A 13,031-nucleotide genomic window follows, 5' to 3' on the forward strand; every position below is an offset into this window, starting at 1 on the left:
TTCATTACTCCACACAACGTTTTTCCACTGATCAATCGTCAAATGTTTACGCTCCTCACACCAAGCGAGGCCTCGTTTGGCATTTACCGGCGTGATGTGTGGCTTGTGAGTAGCCGCTCGACCGTGAAATCCAAGTTTTATCACCTCTGACCTGACTATCATAGTACTTGCAGTGGATCATGGTGCAGTTCGGAATTCCTGTGTGACTGTCTGGACAGATGTCTGCCTATTACACATCACGACCCTCTTCAACTGTCCGTGGTCTCTGTCAGTCAACAGACGAGGTCGACCTGTACGCTTTTGTGCTGTACGCGTCCCTTTGCGTTCGAAAACATTGGACTTAGGGGTGTTTAGGAGAGTGGAAATCTCGCGTGCAGACGTATGACATAAGTAACATCTGTCACCTGACCATATTCGAAGTTCGTGAGTTCCGCTGATACGGAGTAGCTGGCAGTGGGTAGCAGCACACTGCACCTAATATGAGAAACGTATGTTTTTGGGAGTGTCCGGATACTTTTGGTCACATGGTGCAGCAGCGCTGGCCCGCCGCGGGACCGAATGACGTCATCTGGAACGAGGGGCCGGCGCCACGTTTGAAGCTGCCGCTCCCGTCTCTCTGAAAACGTCGAGCGTCCACCGTTGTTTCCTTTCAACATACAGTGCCCGCCCCCACGCCCGGACAACTGTGTTCCCCTCGTCTCTTTTAAAACTGTTGCTGTCCACTCTAATCTCATTCAAAAAATGGTTCAAATGGCTCTGAGCACTATGGGACTTAACTTCTGAGGTCATCAGTCCCCTAGAACTGACAACTACTTAAACCTAACCAACCTAATGACATCACACACATCCATGCCAGAGGCAGGATTCGAACCTGCGACCGTAGCGCTCGCGCGGCTCCAGACTGAAGCGCCTAGAACCACTGGGCCACCCAGCCGGTTAATCTCATTCATCTCTTTTATAACAGAATCCTAGTATGTTGACGCGTGAGCTAGGGCTCTCGTGTTTTCGAACTGTAGTTCACGTCCGTTTTCCAAGTAAAGTTCAGTTATGGTCAACTTGACAAGCTCCCTTTGTTTAATATCTTATGCTCGGTACAACGCTCTGCAACTGTGAATTGTCTGACGCATGTAAATGTTGCCACATTTACAAGGAACGCCGCACATACTGGGCACATGAACAGCTGTGCTGTCTTTAAGGGGGTAGGACGTCAAACGGCCCAACTTGTAGCAGGAGGGGCACCACAGGACACTTTATTCAGAAATCACACTCATAGCAGTGGAAGTTCAAAAACGTAACAAAATAATTTTCCTTTTACATGTGGAATTTCAACATTTTTCACCCACTATTGGCTGCATTTGTTGCTATAGGTATACTTTTCTTCATAAGTAAGAGAGATTCTACTATGAATTTGGCACAGCATACAAACCATACTTACAGCTGTATGAAGCTCTTGAGTTTACTTAATTTATGAAAAAATGAGTAAGCTGTTACATTTTAAACTTTATGTTTAGATAAAAAATCTAATTTTATTGTCAATTATCTCAGTTTTTACCAGAGTTTTTATAGATTTGGAAAATTCTAGATTTTCATACACCTGTAAGCATGGTTTATACGCTGCGCCAAATTAACCGAAGACTCTGTCTTACCTATGAAGAAAAGCCAATAGCAAGTGAAAAAATGATGAAATTTAATTACTTTATTTTTTTGAATTTATCAGCAATAACAAAATTAGGGAGACTGTCTTCGTATTACATTCGCATGTTCTGCGCGTGGTCCCTGGAAGCGCTGCCCCCTGTGTGAGGCCCCCGTAGCAGACTGCAGTTGGTACCTGCCGGCCTCGCAGCCGTTGGCAGCACTGACTGCGTGCCAGACACTTGCCGCTTCAGGCGTCTGTCGCATTTGTAGCGAGTCGTGTCCAGTGTGACGTTCTGCGTTGGGGTTTCGTGCTGCTGTTTATGCGCCGAGAATTTCTTCTGCTGCACCCACACCCTTAATAAGGTAAGGACGACTGTTTTCATGCGTTCCTGTAGTGTTGAATTATTTTCTTTGTTTTCTTTTGGTTTGTTTTGTAAAGTCATGGTAGCTGTAAGGTTTCATTTAGGTTCACTATGGAGACTATCGCGTATAAAACAAACCGCGTTCGTTTATTACGCTCTCAAAATACTAACGAATTTCGTACTACAAATCTTGATATTTTGAAGTCCTACCGACATTCCTATTAATTCTGCTGTTCTACGGACTTTAGGCATGAGTGAGAGGCATAGGCTCGGACGAGATTTCTACTCGTATTCGCGCCATTTTGTTGAATTTTTTTTCCCGAAATGTAGATTCGTATTTTTACACATGCGATCCATAAAAGGATTATTCTGCTTGTTAGGAATAACAGAACAGAATGATGGAACACTGCTTGTGCAAGTAGATAAGTAGCTATGGCAACTTCGACTATTGAGGAATTAAACAATTACTTTACGTCAGGATAGTGCGTAGACCTTGGGACAGTCTGATCCTACTCCTAATGGCTTGAAATCAAACCAAGCGAGACGCATTTTGACAGTTCCATAGTGGAGCATTGAATCAGATATTTCCCGAAGCAGTCGGCTCCACGAAAACTGCCGAATTTAGTACAACTAATCTGTTAGCGTCTTTCCCCCAGTCCTGCATTAGCAATCGTCAGCACGTTAAGTCACGCAAATGTGCTTTAGTACAGAACGCTGTTCCATTGAATTTCGATATTTTCACTTTTCTAGAGAAATGTTTTTGGTGACAAGGTAGTCTGTTGGGTAGTCAGTAAGACAGATAATGTTATCGTCCATTTCGTCTTTGTGCTATATGTGTAAGTGCAGAAATGAATGAATTCTTACGTTGACCTAAAATTGATCCTCTTGCTAGAAAAGTTGTCAAAATTCCCGGCGTTAGGGGCTTAGTGCATCTCCAGCCAGTGACTGTGCCGTACACTTACCAAAAAAGTAGTCGGTTTTCTGATAAGGGGGTATCTGGACGAGTGAAGCAGTATCCCACGTAAAGGACCAGTACTGAAACATTTTTGCAGTAAAACCAGCCATCCTCAGAATCTTTTCTGACAAGTGTTTGTCAGTGCTCAGAACGATATCAAAATACAGAGTATCAGCTACAAATCTCGCTGCAGAACTCAACTATTATACATATTCTTGATGGAACAGTCCATAGCTGTACTTTCGGTTCATAGCGTGCCCGTTGGACACTACGAACAGGCAGTTCACCTGTGGACTGTTCCATCAAAAAATAAGCTGGGAGAAACTGAAGATTCACATACATGTTCTTGTCAAACCAAACTGGTGCTCCTGAGTAATACTTTATTACGACAAATAAAGAATTATTAAACTGTTGTGGCTTTAAGAAGAACGCATTGTTACATCTGTAGTTGCCTACAGTATAAAGTGTGTTGCTGTTGCGTAGAGAAAGGAATACACAGTTTATATCATAGCAAGCGGATCTCTTGACATTAATACGTTAAGAGTAATTTCATCGTCTTTTGTGGAAGTAAATTAAATATAGCAATGCAGGTGGTTGTAGACAAACTTCCACAAAGAAGGGCTGATACGATAGCCACCTCACCTCCCTGAAATATGGGTTGTGTTGACAAATTGGTCTGCATACATACATACATACATACATACAGACATTGATCCTTGTTGCATAGAGCATTAATACATTTCGTAATGATGGGGGATGTCACTTTAACATAAGTTTTCTTTATACAAAATAGTAAATACTTTTATAGTTAATACTTCATGTCTAAAGATTCATCTATTCAGTAGGAGCTGTCATTCAGGAATACTTTTATTTTCTTTTTAATGTTGTTTAGATATCTGCCGGATTTTTAATGCTATTTAGCAAATGACCAAATATTTTTGTGGCAGCATAATTCACACCTTTTTGTGACAAAGTGAGATTTAATCCAGAGTAGTGAAGATCTTCGTTTCTTCTAGTGTTGTAGCTATGCACTTTGCTGTTATTTTTTAATTGGGGTGAGTCATTGACAAATGTCATAAATGAATATATGTACTGCGAAGGTACTGTGAATATCTCAAGTTCATTAAATAAATGTCCGCAAGGTCATCTTCGGTGGGCTCCAGCTGTTAGCCTGATGCTATGAATACTTTTCCTCTTAGTGACGAACTGCCCCCAAATACGATACCATGTGTAAGCAGTGAATGAAAGTAGGCATAGTAGGCTAATTTAATGATGTTCATCACCAATATTTTGCAATAACCCCAGTAGCATAAGTAGCTCAACCTAATCATTTCAGCAGATCATTGATGTTTCTTCAAATTCAATTTCTCATCAGTGTACACATCCAGAAGTTTTGAATACTCTGCCTTAGCAATAGACTTGCTTTCATAGCCTATATTTATCAATGGTGTTACGCCATTTACTGCACAGAATTGCATACACTTTTTTCTGAAAATTTAATGAGAGTCCGTTTGCAGAGAACCACTTAATAATTTTGTGAAAGACATTATTTACAATTTCCTTGAGTGTGATTACTGTACTTGTATCATTAGCAAAAAGAACTAGCTTTGCATGCATTAATATATATTGAGAACAGTAAGGGACCCAAGACTGAACTCTGTGGGACACCATTCTTGATACCTCCTCAGTTAAAGGACTGCTGATTTTTGCAGAGAATCTGTAGTGCTAATTTCAGCCTTCTGCATTCTTCCAGTTAAATATGAATTAAACCATTTGTGCACTGTCCCACTCATGCCACAGTACTTAAGCTTGTGTAGAAGAAATTCATGATTCACACCATCAGAAGGCTTTGAGAGGTGACAAAATATCGTAATGGGTGATGGTTGGTTATTCAGTGCATTTAATATTTGATCAGTGAAAGCATATTTATAGCATTTTCTCTTGAAAAGCCTTTCTGAAAACCAAATTGACATTTTGTTAGTACTTCATTTTTACAGGTACGTGATGCTATTCCTGAATACATTACTTTTTCAAGACTTTTGAATAAAGCTATCAGAAGTGAGACTGGCTGGTAGTTGTTAGCATCAGACCTATCCCCATTTTGGAAATACGCAAGCGTCCGATCCCGCCCATCTGCTTTGACGTCACAAATATGGCGGAAACGACCATAAACCACGATTCCAATATGGCGCATATAAAGTCGTTACGTACACATTATGAGGACGAAAATACATCGAAAAACAAACACACACACTTTCCACAAAAAGCCTGATGATACTAACGTGACAAGCGCGGGAAATGGGGTGTTTTTGGGTGGGGGCAAACTAAATATAAACTAATTTAGACACCCACCCCAATACAAAACAACACAAAACTCTCCAAATACCACTAAACACAATATCATCTGGAATCGGAGATTTCCCTTGACCTATATAGCTCAAAGAGCAGCTCCCGATCCCATAAATTAGGATCAAACACTTTACTTGGCCTATATAGCTCGAAAAACATCTCCCGATACCAATACCAACATACGCAGCCACACATTGGGATCGAACACTTCCCTTGACCTGTGCACTGTTAATTTTATCCGTCATATCCATTCCTGAACAAAAACAACAGCCGATTAATTTTCCTAAAATTACCACACGATGTACAGCGAACACTAAATTAACTTTCACACAAAATCGTTAACTCACTGAAACGAATTCCACCACAAACACAGCCGACACTCGAACAATTCTGGATAATGATCAAAAGCAAACTGAGCCCATTACACCACACGAACGAAACCCCTGAACATACCACCAGAGAGCACAACAAACCACAACACGACGTCGTCTACAAACACGCCACACTCACAAACCAAACTCTGCGCCGTCGTGACGTCACACACGACACCCTTACGTCACGGGTCAAAGCCGACGCGTGGGATCGGACGCTTCTGTCGACCCCTCATTTTTACGCAGTTTTTGAACAACAGCGTATTTCAGTCTATCAGGAAAAATACATATCTGGCTGAGACTCCTACTTATTTGTTGGGAACAAGATTTCAGTACTCCGTAGCACAGCGAGAGGTCTAGGTTGGTGTGGAGTAAGGTGGTATGGCTGTGAGACGGGTAAGACAATGAACGTGAATGCGAAATAAAGGGTGGGGCTACGGGGTTCGTATGTAGCATGTACTTAACCTTAAGAGCAAACCAGATGTAAACAAACGCAAGCGCGGTGACTGGTCATCAGCCGTAGCTCTCTTACCACTGGTGGTGCTCCGCTCTTGGAAGTAGGTCCAACTTAAGTGTTCGGTAGCTTATTAGTATGTCAGTGCGGAAGAACCTGTCAGACATTCTGACGTATTAAACAGCCATCAACGTCTATCTTAATCTTACTTTACCTACGTAACTTTTATCTTAAAAATTGTGTACAGTCACAGTGTCTCTGTAACCAGTACTTGTGCTCTGATTGTCTCGCTGTTCATACGTACCGCGAAAATGGACGACACTGCTTCCTGCTTCGTAGTGAAACACGCGCCTGGAACACCGTTAATGGCGAGAAACGAGTAGTTAATGTTCTTCACAAGATTACAGACAAAAATCAGCTTTTGACTTTTTTCGAGTAGGACTATGTATCAGAAATAAGGGAGGTGTTACCTGTATGCGTGGCGTGATGGACAGGGTCGTAGACTGACCATCGTGTGTGCCGGCGGGCGGCGGTTCTACGCTCCACGTGGTGCGTAATTTTCTTTGTTTGGTTTGAATACCTAAAGCATCTACATATACATCTATATGGTTACTCTGCAATTCACACTTAAGTGCATGGCAGAGGGTTCATCGAACCATTTTCATACTACTTCTCTACCATTCCACTCTCGAATGGCGCGTGGGAGAAAGGAACACCTATATCTTTCCGTTCGAGCTCTGATTTCTCTTATTTTATTATCATGATCATTTCTTCCTACGTAGTTGGGTGTCGACAAGATATTTACACATTCGGGAGAGAAAGTTGGAGATTGAAATTTCGTAAACAGATCTCTCCTCAATCAAGACTGCCTTTGATTGAGTGAGTCTCAGCCCAACTCGCGTATCATATCAGTTACACTCTCACCCCTATTTCGCGATAACACGAAATGAGCTGCCCTTCCTTGAACTTCTTCGATGTCCTCCGTCAATCTTACCTGGTAAGGATCCCCTACCGCGCAGCAATATTCCAGCAGAGGACGGACAAGTGTGATGTAGGCTGTCTCTTTAGTGATCTGCCAACAAAGCGCAGTCTTTTGTTTCGCCTTCCCCACAATATTATCTATGTGATCTTTCCAATTTAAGTTGCTCGTAATTGTAATTCCTAGGTATTTAGTCGAATTAACAGCACTAAGATTTGTGCGATTTATCGTATACCCAAAATTACTGGGATTTCTTTTAGTACCCATGTGGATGACCTCGCACTTTTCTTTTGCTTAGTGCCCATTGCCACTTTTCGCACCATACAGAAATTCTCTCTAGGTCATTTTGTAGTTGGAGTTGATCGTCTGACTTCACTAGACTGTAAATTACAGCGTCATCTGTAAACAATCTAAGGGGGCTGCTCAGATTCTCACCTAGATCATTTATGTAAATCAGGAACAGCAGAGGGCCTATGACACTACCTTGCGGAACGCCTGATATCACTTCTGTTCTAGTCGATGATTTACCGTCTATCGCCACGTACTGTGACCTCTCTCGGAGAGGAAATCACGAATCCAATCACACAACTGAGACGATACTCCATATGCACGCAATCTGATTAATAGTCGCTTGTGAGGAACGGTATCAAAAGCCTTCTGGAAATCCAGGAACACGGAATCGATCTGAGATCCCTTGTCGACAGCACTCATTACTTCATCGGAATAAAGAGCTAGCTGTGTTGCACAAGAACGATATTTTCTGAAGCCGTGTTGGTTATGTATCAATAAGTCATTTTCTTCAAGGTGATTTATAATGTTTAAGTACAGTATGTGCTCCAGAATCCTCCTGCAGATTGAGGTCAGTGATATGGGTCTGTAATTAAATGGATTACTCCTATTTCCTTTATTGAGTATTGGTGTGACCTGTGCTACTTTCCAGTCTTTAGGAACAGACCTTTCGTCAAGTGAGCGGTTGTATGTGATTGCCAAGAAGGCGGTATTGTATCTGCATACTCTGAAAGGAACCTGATTGGTATACCATCTGGACCGGAAGAATTGCCTTTCTTAAGAGATTCGAGTTGTGTCGCAACACCTAAGATACCTACTTTTATGCCACTCATGCTGACAGCTGCTGTGGTTTTTCAGTGGCACCGTCGTCGGTAACTTCTCCATCGCTATCGCGCAGTGACGGTGTTGACTGTTTTTTGCCACTGCTGTACTTTACATACGACCAGAATCTCTTTGGGTTTTCTACCATACTTTGAGACAATATTTCATTGTGCAAACTATTAAAAGCATCTCGCATAGACGTCCGCACTAAATTTCGAGCTTCCGTGAAACTTGGCCAGTTTTGGGGATTTTGCGTTCTTCTGAATTTGGCATGCTTTTTTCGTTGTTTCTGCAACAGTGTTCTGATGTGTTTTGCGTACCGTGATGGATCAGTCCCGTCTCTTATTAACTTAGATGGTATGAATCTATTGCTGTCGATACTGTATCTTTGAATTTGAGCCATATCTGGTCTACACTTACATAATTAGCTTGGGAGGAATGGAGACTCTCTCTTAGGAAGGCATCAAGCGAATTTTTATCTGCTGTTTTAAATAGATATATTTTGCGTTTATTTTTAGTGGTTTTGGTTGATATGGTTTTGAGCCATATATGGCAATTAACTTGTGCATCACCAATTTTAAGAAAAACGCACATCCCGTAGTTTACAATTACGTATCAAGCGAAAATTTCTGGTGATCATTGCAAGTATACATTCTTAATTACAGATATATTATAAAAGATTGCAAAAGATGGTTGAAGATAAAACATTACGTGATTAAATTTTTTGGAGAAAAATTAAAAAGTACTGTTTGAATATGCCCATTGTTTTGTAGGACAGATGTGGTATCACATGAGCCAGAGTGATAAATGTCGCAGAAAGATGGAAGAAAATTTTGATGGCGTCGAGCACGCTGTACAAATGGATTATTTTTAGAGTTGTGGTCGTAACACTGCAGTCTGAACCCTACAGAATTGATATGGAGCAGAGTTAAGGGATTTGTCGCGAGGAATAACAAGACACTACGCTGTCAAACGTACTGCAACTAATGCGCGAAGCTTTGTGACGCGCCACTGCCTAACGATGGCGAACTGCAGAACAGCACGTCACGAAAGAGGAGGAGGAGGAAATGTGGACATTTGCACACCACGAAACTCTGTGATACATTTTAGGGTACATAGGTATTGCGAAACGGAGACGTCCTTCGCAACTGTGCAGTCCAGGCATGCAGTAAGAGCATTGGACAGTGTCTCCAGTACTTGGAGCTGGAACAACGGTTCTGCTCGCTTGGTCGGCTGTGTTCCTGTGAAGACAAAAAAAGGAAATGGCGGAAGACCAGACTTCATGTGGGCCGTCAAGACTGGTTAAAAAAAAAAAGAAACTTATCACACTGTTACCCCGTGAGTTGACGACATTTGCACGTGACCGTTATAATTGTTTATGCATCAAAAAAAGTAATCATTTGTCATTGCTGCTACTGGATATGAGGCCCTAAATTCCGTATTATGAAACAGCACAGTTTCAAGGCAACGGTACATGGAAGCTTTGTAAAAACACGTCACTTTCTTTCGGATGTTTTATAATCAGACGTCATGTAAGGAAGTATCGGCTGCTAAATCCTTCATTACATTCAGTTTACGGTGCGGGGGCTGATCTTCCAGCGGTTGATTGTGAGGCAGCGGTTGTAAGCGTTGAGTTACAGAGCAGAGGGTAGCTATGGAGGTGACTTCGCGTCCTACCATCTCACCTTCACGTTTGTAAAGGTTCTGGGACTTCTTTATTACGTTAATTGCAGTTAGTTCTTAAATATTCGATATTGTGTACATATAGTAGTTCCCTTTCTCTGGAGGTGTGCGTATCAGTTCTGGGTTGTCATTGTCAATTTACAAATCTACGTATTAAGTGTGAAACTCGCAAATGCTAATAAATATTCACACGTTTATCATCTGGCAAAGCAAATTGCCATTCAAAATAAAAAGCATAGAACTGACTGACACATTTGCAACAGAATAAAAAGGTGGCGTAGTCTCAGCTATACATAAAATGTAGCCATATGTGAAGTGTACAAAAGACAATTTACGGGCTAGTTTTTCTAGGCCACTTCTTTCCCAGACAAAAATCTCCCATTAAAGTACCTCTTGAACCACTTACATTACGCTTTTCTTCATTTTATTATACCAAATGCTACAGATAGTGACGTGTTTTCGAGAGATGCTAGCTGTGTTGTTTCGAAACGGCTTTACTTACTGGACGCAAGGTGAGTGAGCTGATGGTTTACCTCACTTGTTAGAATGGCTGCCCCCCCCCCCCCCCTTTTTTTTCTGACTCCAACTCTACACGTCAGTTTTCAGATTTTTTTAAAAAAAGTAACTTTTCTTGAGAAACGTTAATGAGCGGGTTATTGGATTCTGTGCTGGCTGGCTTAAGATTCTTTTTGCTTGTAAGTCAGTAAGTGGTCTCACTTTTGATGTTAACGAAGGCGTATTAGCAAAAGCAGTTGGCACAACTTTTTCAGTATGTCTCAGAGCTAATTCTTGCCAACGTTTTAATCCCTCACTTATCCACAGCCTGGTCCACATGAATGCAAAACTTCTGGCGTCAGAATGACGTCACGTTTTCAGAAACTCCTGAGAACTGTAGGTTGCCCTTAACACAGCTGCAAGATCACACCACATCGCTATGTCTGCGGAAGACGAAATATTAATACTAACCTCATAGTTTTTTCAGATGATCCTGTTATCTATGATGTATTGTCTGAAAGAAGCAGCATATTCACTCAGATCTTGATAAGATTTCAAAGCGGTTGAAAGACGGCAACTTGATTTAAATGTTCATAAATGTAAAACTGTGCCTCCAGAAAATTAAAAATAGTATGCCAAGACTATATCATGGAGTCACTGTTGGAATCGGCCGACACATAAAAAGTACCTGGTATGAAATGGAATTTATGGGTAAAGCAGGTGACAGACTTCAGTTTACTGGTAGAATACTGGTGGAGAGCAGTCAGCCTACAAAGGACTTTGCTTACAAATCACTCGTACCATCGGTTCTAGAGTATTGCTCAAGTGTGTGGGACCAGTACCAAATACGACTAACAAGGGATACTGAACATATACAGAGAAGGGCAGCACGAATTGTCATGGATTTGTTTGACGCGTAGGAGTGTAACGGAAGTACGCAAGGAACTGAACTTCCAGACTCTTTAAAGACACACCCAGACTATCCCGAGGAAGTCTATTAACAAAGTTTCAAGAACCGGCTTTAGATGGTGGTGATGCTAGGAATATACTTACAACCCTCTACGTACCGCTCACATAGGGATCGTGAGGATAAGATTACAATAAGTACTAAGCGTACAAACGTATTCAGTCATTCTTCCCGCGCTCCATACGTGAATGGAACAGGAACAAACCCTGACAACTGGTACTGTGGGACGCACTCTCTGCCACGGTCGTTTGGAGAGCATGTAGATGTAGATGCAAATGTAGAAGATGCTGTTTAGCATCGAATTATCACAGCGTCTTCCGTAGTTTCGGGCAATTCTCGTTGTCATTTTCTTTTTTCATCGCAGTGTATCTTAATTTTCGTTTCATCACAGGCACAGGAATTCTGCTGTAGATTTCTTCTGCACTTTCTCGACCTGGCCTATTCATCCACAGTTGTTCCTACGTGTACTTCGGTCGATTCCAAGTTGAGCTCCCATTTTCTCTTTCAAAATTACCTAATGTTGTTTCTCATTTCAGCTCGCAAGTACTGTGGATTCCTGTAAAATGTTAAAGATTCCATTTTAAGTGGACTGCCTGTAGGTATTTGTTATGATTTGCCTAAGGCTTCTGTGCATGTACTGTATTTGCAACATCGAGCGTTTCCTTACCTGTACTTTCCAGTTCCAAAACTCCTGCTGTTTATTCGCTCCCAAGTGTCTCGATAATGTCCGTACTTGGCTTACATACGGGATGGCGCACGAAATGTGTTAACATTTTGTTTTTGAATATAAACTTTATTGTCAATACAATCGGAAAGGAACATATACTACAATGAGGAGCCGTCCATGGAGGTTTGTTCTAAATGAGCACATGCTCAATATGTCTGCCATTGGGGGGGGGGGCAATTTTGTCCGTGATTGAAGCGAGCTGGAGACCTGAGTGAAATGATCCGCACGTCGAAATGCTCGTGTAAAAACTCCAATAGTCCAGACCTCAATCCATGTGACTCTTTTCTTTGGGGGTTCCTAAAGGAAAAAATTTCCCCGAAACGTCCACTTGATTTAATGGAGCTCAGAAGACTTATTCAACAAGCTTGCAGTGAAATTACGGAAGACATGTGCCGTAGGGTAATCACTAACTTCAGTATTCGTTTGAAGGAAGGTCGGAAACGAAATGGTGGGCATATTGAGTATGCGCCGAGTTAGAACAAATCTCCATGGACGACTCTTGATTATAGTATATGTTCCTTTCAGATCGTATTGACAGTAAAGTTCATATTCAAAAACAAAATGGTAACACATTTCGTGCGCCACCCTGTATGTTGCCAGTGAACATCGGCATTTGTTTTAGTAGATTAAAGAATTCCCTATGATCGCCATCAGTCACATCCCCCATGCTCCTGTTCTAGCCACCTGGCAACCAGCCTTTCCCGCTCACTCTTTTCTGTTCGCCTTCTATCCCACTCAACCGGTTTCCTACCTCTCCAAGTGCCGCGAGGTTTGAGGCGCCGTGTCACGGATTGCGCGGCCCCTCCCGCCGGAGGTTCGAGTCCCCCCACGGGCACGCGTGTGTGTGTTGTTCTTTGCATAAGTTAGTTTACATTAGTTTAAGTAGTGTGTAAGTCTAGAGACCGATGACCTTAGCTTCTTCAAATTGCGCTGTGTCGTCCTTC

The 13,031-nt window shown here is 41.9% G+C and overlaps 1 protein-coding gene across 3 annotated transcripts in view; it reads left to right on the forward strand.

Moving 5' to 3' along the window:
- LOC124720168 (CARD- and ANK-domain containing inflammasome adapter protein-like) overlaps nucleotides 1-13,031 on the forward strand; it is a 551,179-nt gene that overhangs the window by 443,119 nt on the left and 95,029 nt on the right. Inside the window, exon 1 of one of the 3 annotated variants that reach the window (XM_047245488.1) lies at nucleotides 1,868-1,998. The exons of the other annotated variants lie outside the window; for them this stretch is intronic. The gene's annotated coding sequence lies outside the window, so the exon portion shown is untranslated. Of the gene's footprint in view, nucleotides 1-1,867; nucleotides 1,999-13,031 lie in introns of those variants that run through there. 3 annotated transcript variants of the gene reach the window in all.

The sequence above is a fragment of the Schistocerca piceifrons genome, chromosome 11 (assembly GCF_021461385.2).
Source record: "Schistocerca piceifrons isolate TAMUIC-IGC-003096 chromosome 11, iqSchPice1.1, whole genome shotgun sequence".
Lineage (NCBI taxonomy): Eukaryota > Metazoa > Arthropoda > Insecta > Orthoptera > Acrididae > Schistocerca > Schistocerca piceifrons.